Raw genomic sequence first — 15,799 nt, 5'->3', positions numbered from 1 at the left:
ACATCCCTAGTACTTAACGTGCATTTTATGGGGCATGAAAGTTGCATAAAGCAGTACAAGCAAAATTAATGTTGAACATGTTGATAAGCTGGTTATGAAGAACATCAAACACTTAATCATGCGATTAATAATTATTCCAAGCACATCATAAGATAGCACAGCATTTATAATCTCTCTCCCTAAACTAAACGCAGCTCTCCCCTGCACTCTTTCATCTTCCGAGCCTTTAGGGCAGAACTCTTCCCTGTGCAGCGTGTTTGTGCAATGCCCACAGGCACCTTAGGTCTCACTTTTTCATCTGCATTCACTGGGGTCCCCAGTCCATCTCAAGAGCTTTTTTTTTTTTCAGCACTACTTCCTTCCCTAGCCCAATTCTGTTAAAGTCAAAGCTTTGCCCGTTGAGACAAACCAAGGAGCTGGATATTTAGGGAACATGGGAGCACTGGAAATTTGCAGAGCCTCTTAGTGCAGATGGTAACTGCAGTCCTGAAGTACCATCTCGTAGCCTTCTACATGATTTATTCTGGAATAAGTCAGACAATTCAACAGGAGGTGAGGTACAAGATCTTGCAGACTCATGACCAAGTGGAAGTGCCACTGTTGGACTCCAGAGCACATCAGCACGACTTTGCAGGCTGCCTCAGCCATAAAAAATGTCATTCTGCCTTGTTCGGGGAGGACAATCCCCTGCAGATGTGCACCTCCTCCTCAAAATAAACCGATCATTAACTGTAGTAGCTCCGTGGTTTTGTAAAACACGTATTAGGGACTTGCATCACAAGCTACCTAGACTTCCCTTGTATTCTGAACAAGTCCTGATGAAAGATCTTATTTAAAATGTAAAAGTTACTGGACAGAGCAGTGGCTCACACTTACTCATAAAATCAGTGGAGAAAATGTTCATTTGGTACATTATTACAGTGCTCCAAAGATAAACTTGCTCAGGACACAAAGGAATTCAACAGATTCTGAGGAAGCCAATTAGTTATTTCTGGAGATTTTCCAAGCTTATCAGAAAAAGAGAGTCAGGACTCAATCTTATTCAAAGGCACATCCCAGCTGAAGTTTTCAGATGTTATCATCATTTACTTCCTTAATGAGACAATATTTGTCTGGAAAGAACACAAAGTTCTAGGCAGCCTGAATTTCTCTGCAAGCTTTTTTTTTTTTTTTTTTTTTTTTGGAATCGATCACCGTAACGAGAGGCTGGACATCAGCACGCAGAGAACCCTGCAGGCGGACACTGCAGGGCAGAAGCTGGCCCCTGTCCTCCGACATGCTGACTTGTGCTGCTGGAGGTTCGGTTTCATGGGCTTGGCTCGCCACCGCGTTGCATCGGTATAATTGAGTCACGCCAGCCAAGCCCAACTAATGCGAGAGCAGCTAGGCCTGTCTCGATTAAGGAGGACGTGAAAGTCAGCCAGAAGGAAAAAATACAAGCTCGGCTATTCAGTTAATAACTCAGGAAGCTTAGCTATAGCACAGCAGCTCTTGCCAATCCGTATTCCAGAGATCATTCCCAACACTTCATACCAGATGCATCGATGTTATTCAGAGTAGAATCCATGCGTTCTTGCAGGCATTTAACCTTGCTGAACCACAGCCATATCACTTCACATCACCTTTTTCCAAAGATTTTTTTTTTTGACACTAGGTTTCCTTTTGATCCTGAATTTTTGACTAGATTCAAATTAATCTATTAGGCTGTAATCTAAAACCACCATTAAAACAAAAATAATAGCGTGCACAAATGAAGTTCAAGGATCAAGGTCTATGTAATCTTGTTGCACTAAGATGTTAAGCCCTAATAACCATTAAACCAAGAGTACCAGCCCAGGAAATCCCAAATATTTTGGCATCAATTCATCTCCTCCCTGCTTTACTTCAGAAACTTTAGCTCAAACAGATAATATATTCAATTTAATGTTGAATAAGGCTCACGTCGCTTTGCCTTCGACATGACAACCAAAGCAATTTAAGAGGCAGTACTGTTTTAAGATGACTTGCCCTTGAATTGACAATAGAGAGGCCGAGCTTTACATCAGATATTTCAGTGGAACATGCTTGTTACAAGCACTGCAGTGATGAAATCAGAGTGCAGTGTAACCACAATTAATGTCACTTCCAAAACAATCAGCCAGCATGGGACATTGCTGTGGCTTGGCTAAAGCCTTGAACTGAAGCAGCGAGCCCTGGCTTCCGTCCCTGCACGCTGTGTTGCTCGGGACTAGCTTTAACCTTTTCCTTTCAACCCCTCCCTCTGCTCAGTCCTGCAGTTGCTTGTGTCAGGGACCGTCTGCAGAGAGGTGAGCTCAGCTGGGGTCTTACTGCTTGACGTTTAGTTCTGGCCTGACTGTACAAGAACTGCTCTACGAGTTAACAGAGCTACCTGCTAGGGGACTGAGTCCAGGGAGAAAGTTTTCTTTAAAAATTAATTATTTTCACCTCTAGAAATGCAAATAAAATCACATGCTAAAAGTCATTCTAGTTGCAATGGTGAGTTGCTGGAAAAAAAAAAAAAAGCAGTCAAGTGACTGAAGCAACGGCAACCACAGCCTGATGCTATTATTTGGCATAATTCCCCTCTTTGCCCCGCAGAGCATCAGTGCAGCCTATTAAGAGCATGGAAGGGATGGCCACATCACCTCAAGAATTGTGATGGTGCTTTCCAGATTCATATACCAATCCTCAGGGTCTGGGACAGGGTCTTACTGCCTTCACATTGTAACTGAGCACATTCCAACCACCTCCTTTATTGTTTTTTATTTTCTTTTTAATGGCATCCTGTCAGCAGAGTTGATCTCTATGCCAAGGAAAGAACAATCTCACAGATTTACTTATTTGTGCGTCAAACTGTTCTCATTCCTGTTAAACAGTTCTTGAAGCAAAATCATTAAACCCTGGAGTTTGGACCTGCATTACAACGTGGAAAGACAGCGCTAAGCTCACATGGAATTTGGGATTTCTTTGGTATAATTTTTATTTCTAAGCTCTGTGGCCGTTTTTACCTTGTAAGTGAGCAGGGCTGGAAGTCAGCCCCACAGCAGCTCTGGGTATAAGCTGGCTTTTTTACCTCTCTGCTAGCTCAGTCAACTCTAAATTTAGTTAGAATTCCACATACAAACTTCAGAGGGAGGCTGAGTACATAAAAAAGCTCAAGATCCTGGAATGAGATGGCTGCTTAATTCCCCTCTGTGCATCATGTATGCTCAGGACACATCTGCAAATTAGGAGCCCTGCCTTCAGACGATTCTGAAATGTCAATTTTCAGTTCCTACTGCACCTTGGCTTTGCCAAATACAACTCACAGGGGCAAGAGAGAGTGAATTAATGTTCCATTATTGTCAGAAAAGCATTGACTGACCTGTCAGAGCTTGGAAATGGCCGATAAGAACAGTATTGTGACTTGGAATACAGAAGTCCCTTAGTAGAAGGTTTAATAATAGCCACAGCACACTAATTGGGAGAAAATTACCCATTACTTGTTAATAATCTCATCAGGTCCTTAATGCTGTATGTGTTGGTATAATATCTTTTTGGGCACATTCAGCCCAATGGCCCTCAGCACTGAAAGCTGCTTTGCATTTGTAAGAGGAAGGTACTTTAATTAATGAAGTTGCAAAATATGAAATGGAAAAGAAAGTCACACAGAAATAAAAGCAAATACAAATGCTTCCCAGCAGGGCTCAAAGCACCAGGTGAGTCCAAGCACTTTATTCTAATTGCATCAATTAAACAGGTGCTGCAAAATTAGATGATCCATATTAATTGTAGGTCAAACTTACCCAAAGCCTGGGAGTCCCATGACTCTTACTCAAATCATAGCATGAAGCCTTAAAGGGGAAAACTAAAAAGAGGTATGGATTGTTGCAGGGACTGCAGATCTACAACCCTAGCACTTTTCACAGCCCCAGAACTGAACTCTGAGCAGAAAGGCTCATCCACCTGCGGGCAGCATCAGTGGCTTCACTTAAAAGCTTTGATCTGCAGAGGGAGCAAAGGTCTTCAAGAATTTGCCTACTTGAACTCCAATACCTGTGTGCTTGCTGGCTGAATAAAGGCTCTGTAAGAGCACGTAGATTGGGATAGGACAAGTGTTGTGAGTATACGTAGTCCTTGTGGCAATCTGCTTTCAGCTTGCAGGTTGACAGAGTTTAGTGGTCTCTGTTTAACCCTTCAGGGAGGAGCTTCACACATTAAGCTGTCTCAAAAATGATCACTCGCTCTTGATAAAAACCCGGAGGCAGCTCCAGTTCAAATATACCAGCAGATCTGTAGCATATGTAGGGAAGAGCATAAATATAAAACCACTTCTGAGAGACAGCTTATTCTGTTGCTTCGCTATGATAGTATCCCTACTTGCTCTGCAACAGGGTAGCCAGCCTTTCAGTAGCATATCTTGGTCCTGGTTTTAGAAGAGGAAGTCACCATGCTTCCGCAGCTGATATCAGATACAAGATTGTATGAAGCCAATAATCAATATGAAGTGGTTTGCTCCAGAGAGGTTATGAGCACCGAATATTTCAGAACAGCTTCAAAGGAATTAAACACCGTGAGTCACATCACCTTCACACCGTGTCTGCAGGTCCCAGTGATTTATATAATTCTCTTCAGCAAGCCACGTGAGCATGGTACCATTTTATCTTCTGCTCCACATGAGCATTAATTCCTCTACTAAGTGGGTTTAAAAGGAGTAATCATTCTGCACACATGTGAGGGCAGCTAGAGATGCACACAGTGCCCAGAAGAGCCCAAAATTTGCTTCCTGGGCCTCAAAAGCAGTTACCTTGCAAAGTGGAAAGCGCTGAACCTTGGCTCAAACACTTTCTTCCCAATTTGAAACCATGGACAAAAATAACCTGACAGTAGCTGCATGCTAACGGAATTAAGAGGAAAAATTGATCCAGACAGATCAGATTACTCGCTAGTCAGAATTCCTTGGAATTACAACGTGCTTAAATAGACACATTTTTCAACAAGGCTACAAATCCACTTATCACCATTTTAAGACTTTTTTTCCTTTTTTTTTTTCTTTAGAGCACTGACACAAACAAGCAGGAACATCCCCTGTGAGAAAGTTGCACAGCACCTGGCAGCCTTGTCAGGCTAAAAACCCCTATTCCTTGCTCATCCTCATCCCAAAAATCTTTTCCTCTTTTGTATCTTTTCCTCTTTTGTTACCCAGATCAGTAATAACTACATCCCCACTCAGAACTAATACTTTCCTGGGCTCACTGTTGCTAGAAAACTACGTAACTAATCCTTACATTTAAGTGTAGGAATCTTGCTGAAGGACTTACAGTAATTAAAGACAGATTCCTGATTGATCTAGGCATAGAGAAGCTACATCAAGGTACCAACTTTTGCCTTCCTGCTCTTCTGTTACTGGCACATAACGTGCAATGCATCGCAAGCAAAGCATATTAATGGCTTTTATACAAGATCACTTTCAAGACTTCTATTCCCCTCCCCCTCTGATCCATAATTAGGAAGAAAGGGGTTAGAAAAATGTATTAACAATTTTGTAGCAGATCGTTCACTGTCAACTTTTGATGTCATACTGAAATTTCCAGAAGATGAAAAAAGGCAAGAATAAAATTAGTGTACTGCACTCATAATAGGAGAGAGACTTAAAACTATTTGTCTCCTTATAGGACGGAAAGGTTATGGTTTTTAGAAGGATTTTTTTCCCCACTGTCCTTCTACACAGCTTTCTATTCCAATATACTTCAGAATTTAGAATTATGTCCTAATTTGTTCTCTAAATGTCATTTTTGCTGCATTCAAGCCTTGGAAGGTGTTCAAGTCAGGAAAATAATAAAAGAAAGCACTTATAGTTATCTCTAGCAGAAGATAAGTCCACAACCGCCTCCTCAAAGACAGACCGTTATGTCCACGGGAAGTTAATGGGACTCTGCAGGGGAACAAAGGCTCCTCTGGACAGTAATGCAAGCACGCCACCATTCATGTGATGGAAAAGCACCGTTCGGTACTGGCCTTTGGTTAAGAAAGAGCCATCCCATCTAGCTTTGATTTATTATTTATCCCACTATAAGCACAGTGGCATCTCTCTGCAGTTTAAATCTGCATTTAACAGCAGGGAAAGATACCAAAATACCTCACCAGATAATCAATACTGCTGCAATAAAACATATTAAGACATACTTATTCCACAGACTGACATGAAACCACCCAGATTATCCTGTACCGTCTGTGCATGAGCACGTACATGTTTATTGTGCCCAGATTCAGGCACCCAGGTGCAGAGTTACTGGCCCATCCCGAGTATTTAGGTCACCAGGATGCAGGCTTGGTTTTGCAGCTCGTTGAAAGGCCACAGAGATTCACCAGGTAGGGTACAATCCTGGCACTTCTCCTGCACACCTTCCATACTGGAAAATAATGGCTTTGCATTAGAAGGGAAATGCTACTTACACTGTGCAAAAGCTCCCCATGGGAAAAAAATGTTTTTTTTCCAACAGGAAGCTTGACCTGGACACTAAATGAGAGTTGTATTTCCAGAACTGCCTCTGACCTGCAGAATGACCCTGAGCAAATCCCTCAAATTCCTTGTGCAGCAGCTTTCTTCCTTTTCCAGTCTCTGCCCATCAGGTCTACTTAAACCACAAGCTGGCAGACCTGATGTCTCTACCTCACTCCATTTTTAGATGACCCACAGGGGAACTATCATCCAAATTCCCGTTCCATAAGGGAGAAATCTTTAAGGTTTCCAACATACCTGAAAAAAACCTACAAGTGAATGCTACTATTCCCAGCTGCTTTATTCACATCCTTAGAGGCAAGCTTTGTCCCAAGGTGCAACGTGGTAAAAATTAAGGTTAATTCCACTGAATTACACCAATGTATAACCAGGCTCAGAATCGGGGAGCTCAAATTTAGTATTACCCTAGGAAACATCAGGCATAATTCCATTGAGGCCAGTATAATTATTGTAAAAATAGCACAAGGATGTAAGAGAGACCCTGAGGTTGTAGAAAGCACAGGAAATAGAAGAATTGAGAAAAATATCTTAAAACATGGACAGGGAGTAGGGGGGTTGGTATTAACGTGGGTAGGGCCTGCTTGGGAGACAGCGGGCAAAAGCAAGAATTGATATTTTTTGTACAGACTTAGCAATGTGGGGCAAATCCTTTGATAGAAGTAGGTGGAGCAACTCTGAAGCCAGTGGGAAAGTGTCATTAGACAGCAGTGCAACGAGGCTCTGAACCTGGCCACCAGTTCTGCTGTGAGAGCTCTTATTATCAGATGCCAGTTTCATTTTTCCTTTCTGCACCATCATCAGCTTTCAGCTTCCTTCCCTCTCTCTCTCTGCTGGGTTTCTGAATCCCAGTCAATACTGCATTAGCAAATATATATTATTGGATTATAAAAATTCTCTACACACAAGACATGGGAGGGTTCTTTCTGATGAAGAGAGTGGCATTTTGACAAGAGCGTCTGCAGAGCCATTTTAATGTTTCTTAGAATTGCCATTTGAGAATAATTTTCTCCTAGTACAAAGAGGGGGAGGGAGGAAGGAAAGAAACAACTGCAGCACTGTTGATTGTGGGCATAATCTGCAGGCTGATGTCAGATCTGCTCATGCTGACCTAGATGTCCCAATGGACTTTCTAATTCATGCTGCAGATACTGCAGAGATATGGGTGGGGTTTTCTATATGGGGAGAAAAAAAATCTACGGGAGAATGAAGAGATTTAAAGATATAACCACACTGCACAGCCAGAGAGCTCACAGGTCTGCTGTGCCTTGGGGAAAGTTACTTAAATTGGACCTGTATGATGCAGATTCATTTTAAAAATCATTCTAGAGGCATTTTTGATTCCTATTTCATATGGTTCAAATTTAATTGGTAGCATTTAGCACTCAAGAAATACAACAGAGCCTGCTTACGTGGTATAGCAACCCCATACACATGCCTTCTGCAAAGAAGGACAATCTTGCCAGAGTTCTTTCAGGCATTTGTGTATTTTTCATTTCTTGGGTTTTTTTGGGTAAAGCAAAAAAACAACAACGAACAATGGTTATACAAACAAGCTGTGTGAGCACAGAGCTATCAACTACAGCTGGCAGGTCAGGGTCAGCCTGTCAGACCCTAAGGTATATGCTCTCTCCCCAAAATATCTTTGCCCAGAACTAGCAAATTAGGAGAATGACTAACGTGATTAACATCCAGTTTTGCTTGTGTGAGTGGCTCAAATCTTTCCACATTCTGGGGTACAGAAGTAGATCGAGCATTCAGCGCCTTGGGTGCAAAGCAATCGTTTCCTCCCCCTTTATAAACATTACCCTCCTGCCATTTCGCCTGGATTCACAGTGGTCTTCACAGACTTGAACTTCACAGTTGAAGAATTCAAGAATTGAACTTCACAGTTCAATTGGCCCTCCAAAACCCAGGCTGTCTGGGCCAGATCTAGCTGTTGGTCCACTAAATCCATTGACCAGTTGGCAGATTTGGCAAAAAAAAAGTGCTTATTCCTTCAAGTTCATTTGGCAGAGATGCAGGATCACATTACAACACCTACTCTGTGAGACTACAGACATAAGCACAACCCTTGTGACATCTTGCAGAATCTTGACAGCTGTACTTTTACGCAAATGAGAGGAACACAAGTGTCCTTAGCTGACCAGAAACCTGCATTATTTTTTTTTTAGGGACTGCATTTCCTGAAGTCTCCTATGCAAGTTGAACACAGCTTCTAGGCTCCTCCAGCAGTGACACCTCATCAGGCCCTTTGGAAAAACAAACCAGAACCCTCAAACAAGCTCAGTCTTGGCTATTCACCAGATATCCTGCCCAGGACTTGGTCCCCAGGTGATGAACCACGCCAATCACTTACCTAGAGCAATTTTTGGAAGATAAAACAAGGTCTCTCCAACACAGAGTAAGGACTCCTGTGGGTAAGTGACTCCTGGCCTTAAAGTCTCTTTTCCCCATCTCCCCTCAATTGCTTACTTCTATTCTATACAGATCATATTTCTCTCCCTTCTTACCCTTCATTTTCCTGGGCTAAGTAAGCAGGGATTTCACTAGCACAGTTTAAGACTTAAGCTTCCCCATAGAGCCAGACCCCATTCCCCTGATTTCCTTCATAGCCCTTCTCCAAACCTTCTGCGTTTGGTTTATGGGGTGAAATGAAAGCAGTACGCCATGAATATCAGTGACTGCAGGGCACGGTGCAGAAAGTGTCAGCACAAAGTCCCATCAGTTTCAGAAGGCACCGAGTGAAGTTTTTAGCCCTCTAGGAACTCGACTGGCAGCCAAAGGCATTGCCAGTAAAGATACAAGCAGGTAAGCAGAGTTCGCTCCTTCGCCCTCAGGCGATGTCAAGTTCCCATTCCTCACTCGCTGGATTGGTGTTCCAGTTAGAACCATGCATTTTGATTTATTTTACATTTCCACTGGCACCACAAGACCCTAAGTGAGCACTGATTTGCACCAATGCAGAGGCATTGCCCAGCCTTCAGAGTTTCAGGGTCAGGCACCAAGCTCGGTGTTCATTTTCCCCAACAGATCACTGTTTGACACTTGTGACTGATCCGAATCCATGAGAATTTCTTGGCAGGACTTTGCGGTGTTAATAACTGCGCAGCGCTAATTATAATAACTAACGGGCTGACGCCACACTGCCTTTGTGTTCCCAGTAAATTCTACCATCACTGTGGTTTTAGCGCACATAAATGCGCACTGTTTTCAGAGACAAAACAATGCAGAGTGCAAGCAAAGAAATAAATCCACACTAAAATATAATGAGGGGGAAAAAAAAAGTAAATACTAATAGCAAATCCCCAGCATCAAATAAAAACATTCCTTTAGAGCAAACAGAATATCTTTACAAGCTTAAGCACTGCAGGAGCACTGTTATTCAGCATAGTTTATTGCGACAGATGTTTGCTGAGATACTGCTGGAATGATGCAGCAGGTACCAAACATGGTCAGAGTAAACCAGCCTGCCTCTCCAGCCTGCTCACTGTCTGGGCCTTAGATGAGGTATTTTGAAAATTAGAGCTATAATGATGATTGCAGTTAAAGCAGCTGAGGTGATTGCTCACTGCCTCTAGGATTGAACCAGGTTATTTCTGATGTCTGGATTTCTGGAGCCTTAGAGTGTGATGTTTCATTCCTTTATAGCTAAATAATGCTAATTAAAATCTTCCTCATCTTTATTTTAATGTGGCTGATCACTGATTTTGTGTGTGGGGAAAAAAAATGGGCAGGTTTATGAAAAATGTATTTTTTCCTAGGTGCAGCTAAGTCTTTTTAGCAGGAATAATTATTTTTAAAAACTGCAATGTTCTGATCAGCCCCACATTCTAATCCAGTGTGCAAATTGCCATCAAACACATACGGCGGGAACAGATGGGAGGGAGCTTCCTGTAAGCCACAGGAGGGGAGGGGGGAACACCTAGAAATAAAAACTTATTGACAATTTGCACCTACAAACCAGCTCAAAAACCAAACCAAAAGCCACAATAGCAACAGGCAAGAAGACAACCACAGATGGATGAGCAAGCAGGAGTTACATCTGCATGTATCATGGGAGCATGGAGAACGGTGTGGTCCACGAAGCCCACTCTCAGGCACATCAGGATCTGATCTTATGAAATGCAGAGCACTTCTGGGCTTTGCTGCCCTCACTGGAAGCAGGGGGCTCTCATACCTGCAGCATCAACTTCTCCTAAAGCAGCCAAGGTAGTTCTTGTGCTAACGTAACCAGCTGCCTCCCATCTTTTTGTTTCCCACCCTAGATTGCTTTTTCTGGTCCTGGATTTCAGCTGCATAAAAAATTTAGGGATCATTCTGGCAAAAGCATCTTCCCTTCTGCTGGCTGATACTGTAAAAGCAATGAAGCAGAAGGCTGCAGATCCATTAACCCACTGCTGGGCACAGAAACTGAGTTATGCCAGGTCTCAGACAAGTCCCTCTGTGCTCTGGACATGCCAAGTGCCAGATCAAGGACACATTTAGGACCACTGCTGAGCCTCCAGGAGGTTTTACAATGATGTCACAGGGAAACAGAAGGAATGAGAACTAATGCAATGAGAAAGAAGGTGACTTACTAAGTGGTAGAGGTGGGAACGAACACAAGATTCCCTTACTCCTAAGGTCAGCGCTCTGGTTATCGAGTTATACTGCCTCTGACTCATTTACACGTACACCCAAATCAGCAGAACGCCATGGGATCTGAGAACTGACGCTTCTCCACAATAAGTGGGTCTTATAAATAGGTACCCTAAAGATATGCACATCACAGACTCCCTCCATCAATCTCACCACAAAGGAAGATAAGGTTTGAGATCATCTGGTTTGAGATCATCTGCCCAGGAACCTTTCCTTGCATTGCCTCTTCATTTTGGCAGCTCTCCTCCAGGAGGGGATTACATCATGGCTGGAGCCTTTGGCCATCAGCATGGGAGCAAGCATCCCAGAGATCTGAAAGCCTGCACTACCTCTCAGCAGTGCCTCTGAAGATGCAGTCTGTTCCCTCAGACTAGAATTAATAGCCTTATTGGCAGGATGACTCAGGGAGCTGTAGTTGGGCATGTCTCGTCTCCCTGCATTTGCAATGAGATTTCCCTGATTTATTTTATCTGCAGTAATTAAGGCAGCCTTTTCCCCCACCACCACTACAGCGTGAAGATTTAAAAATAACACAAGAAACAGCAGTAGGCTAGACGAACAAGTCAGCAAGAAAATCTCTCCAGGCAGTCAGAATTTCTGCTGCTTAGGAGCCCTCCTTGACTGTAAGGCAGCAGGGCAGAGCCCACTGCAGTGGGGTCAGGAGAGAGGGGGGGGCCTGATCCTACAAGAACAACTGGCCCCAACCAGCACTGATTTTGGCTGTGGTGCCATGTAATACTAAGGACTGAGCCCTTTATGCCACAATTGAAAAAGCAACAAGGAAACTGCCTTCTAAAAAGGCAGGCACGTAGGTATGAACTTCTGCAGTATTATGAGGGGTTTGTCCTTGTAGAGGAAGGGACGCTCCCTCCAAGGCAGCTTGATGCTGGGAAACCAGAGACGCTGCAGCAGCCACTGATTTGCTCTGTGCTTTGGGGAAAATCCCCCTCTCATCTTTGCAGCTGTGTTTGGAATAAAAAACACAGCACTAACATGACCAAGCTGCCTGCCTCCCCTGCAGACACCCATTCGGAACAAGGCTGCTCAGGTGCAGCCTCCACTGCAAGGGACCCAGCAGGGATCTCATCAGATAAAACCCAGCTCAGGAGGGTGCATCCTGCTCTCCTCCAGATTTCGGGGAAGTAATGAGGCGAAGTAAAGCCCTGCAAGATCCCCGTCCAGAGGGCACTGCAGTTGTGCAGAGTTTTACACTGCACTTAATCCCAGCAGTAGTTTTAACCCTCTGCATGCTTTCCCGCACCATGTGCGATTTGGTGATGGGCTCATAGCCCTAAGGCTACAAATCACATCTGTAACTTAGACGTCTGTCAAGGCTTCATCAAGCGCTCTGCAGGGCTGGATCCTACAAGGGCAAACATGCGTGCTTGTACCTATTTTGCCTCGGAGATGGGTTCGGGGTTTGTTTCTCTCAGCCTTTCCCCTCCACCCCCCTATGAATTAATTTCTGCAACTTTCTTCACTATAAAAAAAATATTTCAGGCACTCAAGAACTCAGCTAATTATGACAAAGAACCATGCTGCAATCTCTTGTGCTAATGAAGGATTTTGTAATTTTCTGGAACTCTGCTGCGAACAATTGCAGTATTTGCTCCCTATCTGGTATTAAAATGAAAAAAAATCACATTCCTGGGTAAGTACCCACTAAAACACGCACTTGCTTAATGCTGCTAGTCAGGGTTAGGCAGACTGTAATAAAAATATAATCACCAGGACCCTCAACAGTAAGTACAAAATGAAAGAGCACAGACTCACAAACAACACTGCCTCTTACTCTGCTCTGCCTGGCTGCTGTTTCACATCCAGGAGCAAACTGCATCCAGCCCTCCGAGGCAGGAGGGCAGTTGGAGGGCTTGCCTTAGTTTTCATACCGACTTCAGATATATCCAAAGCATCTCCAGGAAAGAAATGATTTATAAGGCTCATTACCAACTCCTCCATTCTGTGAGACTGATCCTTCACTGAGCTGCGGCTCATGCTGTCATTTACACCAAAGCAATGTGCCATGGTACTGATTTAGTTCCATTTACTCCCTCTGCTGACACAGGGTGAACTGCTTGGTAGAGGGGAAGGACAGCAGCACTACCTCCAGACTTGATCAGCTTCACCTGAGCAGCTCATGACTTTTAACAACTTTTTGGCTCGCTGCATCCCCTTAGAAGACGCACATCCTATTGACGTGACAGATGCTGCTGAAAGGGTGTGCGCAGCAAGTCACAGGAAGAGAGACAACTTCACACCATTTCAGCTTGTACTGACTCAGCAGCCAAGCACTTTTTGCTCTATTTATTGTGCACAGCTCTGAAGTGCAAATTTAAGTAGTGTATTAGCTACACAGGCCATCAGTTTTCTCGCTTCAAGGCAGAGTTGCCAGGAAGGAAGTGCCCACTTTAATACAATTATGTACAGAACTACACGCAATGCCTGAAGGTCTGTTTGTCTGCAAAACAGAGGCAGCAAATCGGATGCATAAGTGGAGTTTGATCCTTGCCTAAATGGTTATTTCTATCTAAGCATGGAGCCATCCCAGAATTGAAAGCCCGTGCTTTTATTCTAAGCACCCAGAAGCACCTGTAGAGCAGAAAGCAATCTGGAACTAAAAGAGGAGCTGGATAATAAATAGCTGGGTTAAATTATTTCAATAGAAGCATTCGTAACAAGGATCTCTGGGTTGCATTTCATTAGTCATCAGCTAAATATGGATTAAAGTAGTGGCAAGCTAAAAGATGCCCAGTATGTCATCAAGCAATCTCACAGGCTGCTAGAGGATTATTATCCATTCATTACAGTAATTAGCTTGATACGTACAATAATTCAATATCTGCACGTACATTACAACTGCAGAGGATAAGTGCCTGCTTTCTCTTCTTTTCTTTGGCTCTGCAGGTATCTTTGCACATTAATTGAAACAACACAACACAACCTGCTTCACTTCTAATACTTCCCATCGCTAAATAGGAATCCGCTGGTATAAACTGATGGAAGTCCCTTGTGTTCAGCAGAGCAGCACTGACTGACGCCAGCTAAAGAAGCGCTCGTCTATATTTAGCCACAAGATGCAAAAGCAGTAGGTAAGGCAGCTAGGAGATTTATACTCAGCCATCTGCAAAGCACCATACAATTTTTATAGCATCGATCCAAGGCTGAGCCCCCTTTAGTACCCTTCCCCCGAGCTCACTAAATTCTTTCAGGTTTTACAGTGTTTTTAATTTGTACACTGCAAAAGCACAAATGCTTTCCACGAAAGCTATAACACACGGATTAACATTTCCTGACATCACTAATGATAAAGCGTAGCATTGTCCCAAACTCAAGGGAACAACAGCCTCCAGGTCTTATTTCAAATTCCCATTACAAGCCTTCAATTAATTTCCTGGAATCCTTTTCTCCCTCCCAAGCCTGACACAATAGCAGGAGTTAGGCCACTTACTGAAAAATACACCTTTGTAGTTTATGCAACTGTGAAATCTCTGATGGCAGCATTAATCTGTGTGCAAGGGAGACAGAGATATGATGATGAACACATCCACTGAAAAGTGAAGCAGACACACTGGGCTGCCAAAAGGTACCCCTTAACTCAAAGGGATTATGGGGCCAAATTAGGAATACCTCTCTAATCCCGTTGCCTTGAAAAGCACTTGAAGGCGCCCTGCACTTTCCAAGAGTAGCTTCTGGTTGAAAAGCTCAGGGTACCAGACAAGTAGATTGCTGCTGGTGGTGGTGCAGAGCTCACGGAGATGTTTTGCTCAAGGATTAAGCACTAGACAGGAGTTAACAGTTGGTATGTAGAGCTTTGGATCATACCTGCATTGTTATATCCAAAGACAATGACCATGTTAATTAGCTGAGGTTAATTGGACAGCACCAATTAACTCTAGCTGATGGTCTGGTACTCACACGCTGGGATCCAAGCAGATGAAAAAAAGAACGTGGGTTGTTTGGTCTCCATTTGAAAAATGCACATTTTGGCTTAGAACTCCGGGCATGTAAAATGGAGCTTTGTGGCAGTGACATTCAAGTCATTAAGAGGTGAGATTTGTGCCTCCAATTTAGACTCATGCAATTGAGAAACAGCCTTGTTTATATCTGGGACTAACGTAAATCAAGGGATAAAAAAATATCCTGGCATTTTGTTGTTTTGCTCTCCCCACAGCCAAATGAAATTAAACCTAAGTCACTTATTTACAATATGCTCATCTACAATATCTATTTATTATAACAATTACACCAGAGATTATATTGCAACAAATCTGATGCGTTATTAAAGCCCGCAGGTTTGCAATTTCCATAAATACCATACCAACGCATATTGTGGGGATATTCATTTGGGTTGTCACTGGTGTTCTTTTTCACATCAAAGTCTATGTATTGGGATCTTTGCAAAACCTGGCGAGGGAGGAAGCACAAGAGAAAAGAGAAGACAGGTCTCTGGCAGCACTGCTGGCTAGGATGCGACATCGTGGCTTCCACTGGAAGGAAATGTCAGGTCTTTATCTATCCAAAGAGACACTTTGGGGATGGGTTAGCTAGTACAAAACCCACCTTCAACCATTCTGCCTATCTGGGGATACTGCTCAGTGTTTTTTGAGAGGCGAATATCAGGTCATTTCAGAGAGCCTACTAAAAGCTGTTAAGTATGTA

General features: G+C 43.3%; 1 long non-coding RNA gene across 2 annotated transcripts in view; it reads right to left on the bottom strand.

The window, feature by feature from the left end:
- Nucleotides 1–1,278: 1,278 nt before the first annotated feature.
- LOC121060527 overlaps nt 1,279–15,799 on the bottom strand; it is a 43,222-nt gene continuing 28,701 nt past the window's right edge. The window contains exons 2-3 of one of the 2 annotated variants that reach the window (XR_005814838.1): nt 8,804–8,858; nt 1,279–1,389 (exon numbers count right to left, since the gene is read on the bottom strand). This is a non-coding gene — a long non-coding RNA (uncharacterized LOC121060527). Of the gene's footprint in view, nt 1,390–6,417; nt 6,740–8,803; nt 8,859–15,799 lie in introns of those variants that run through there. The other variant, XR_005814837.1, reaches the window with a different exon arrangement.

This window comes from Cygnus olor, chromosome 27, assembly GCF_009769625.2.
Source record: "Cygnus olor isolate bCygOlo1 chromosome 27, bCygOlo1.pri.v2, whole genome shotgun sequence".
Classification (NCBI taxonomy): domain Eukaryota; kingdom Metazoa; phylum Chordata; class Aves; order Anseriformes; family Anatidae; genus Cygnus; species Cygnus olor.
Note: the sequence above shows the minus strand (reverse complement) of the source record. Positions and strands in the feature narration are given on the sequence as shown.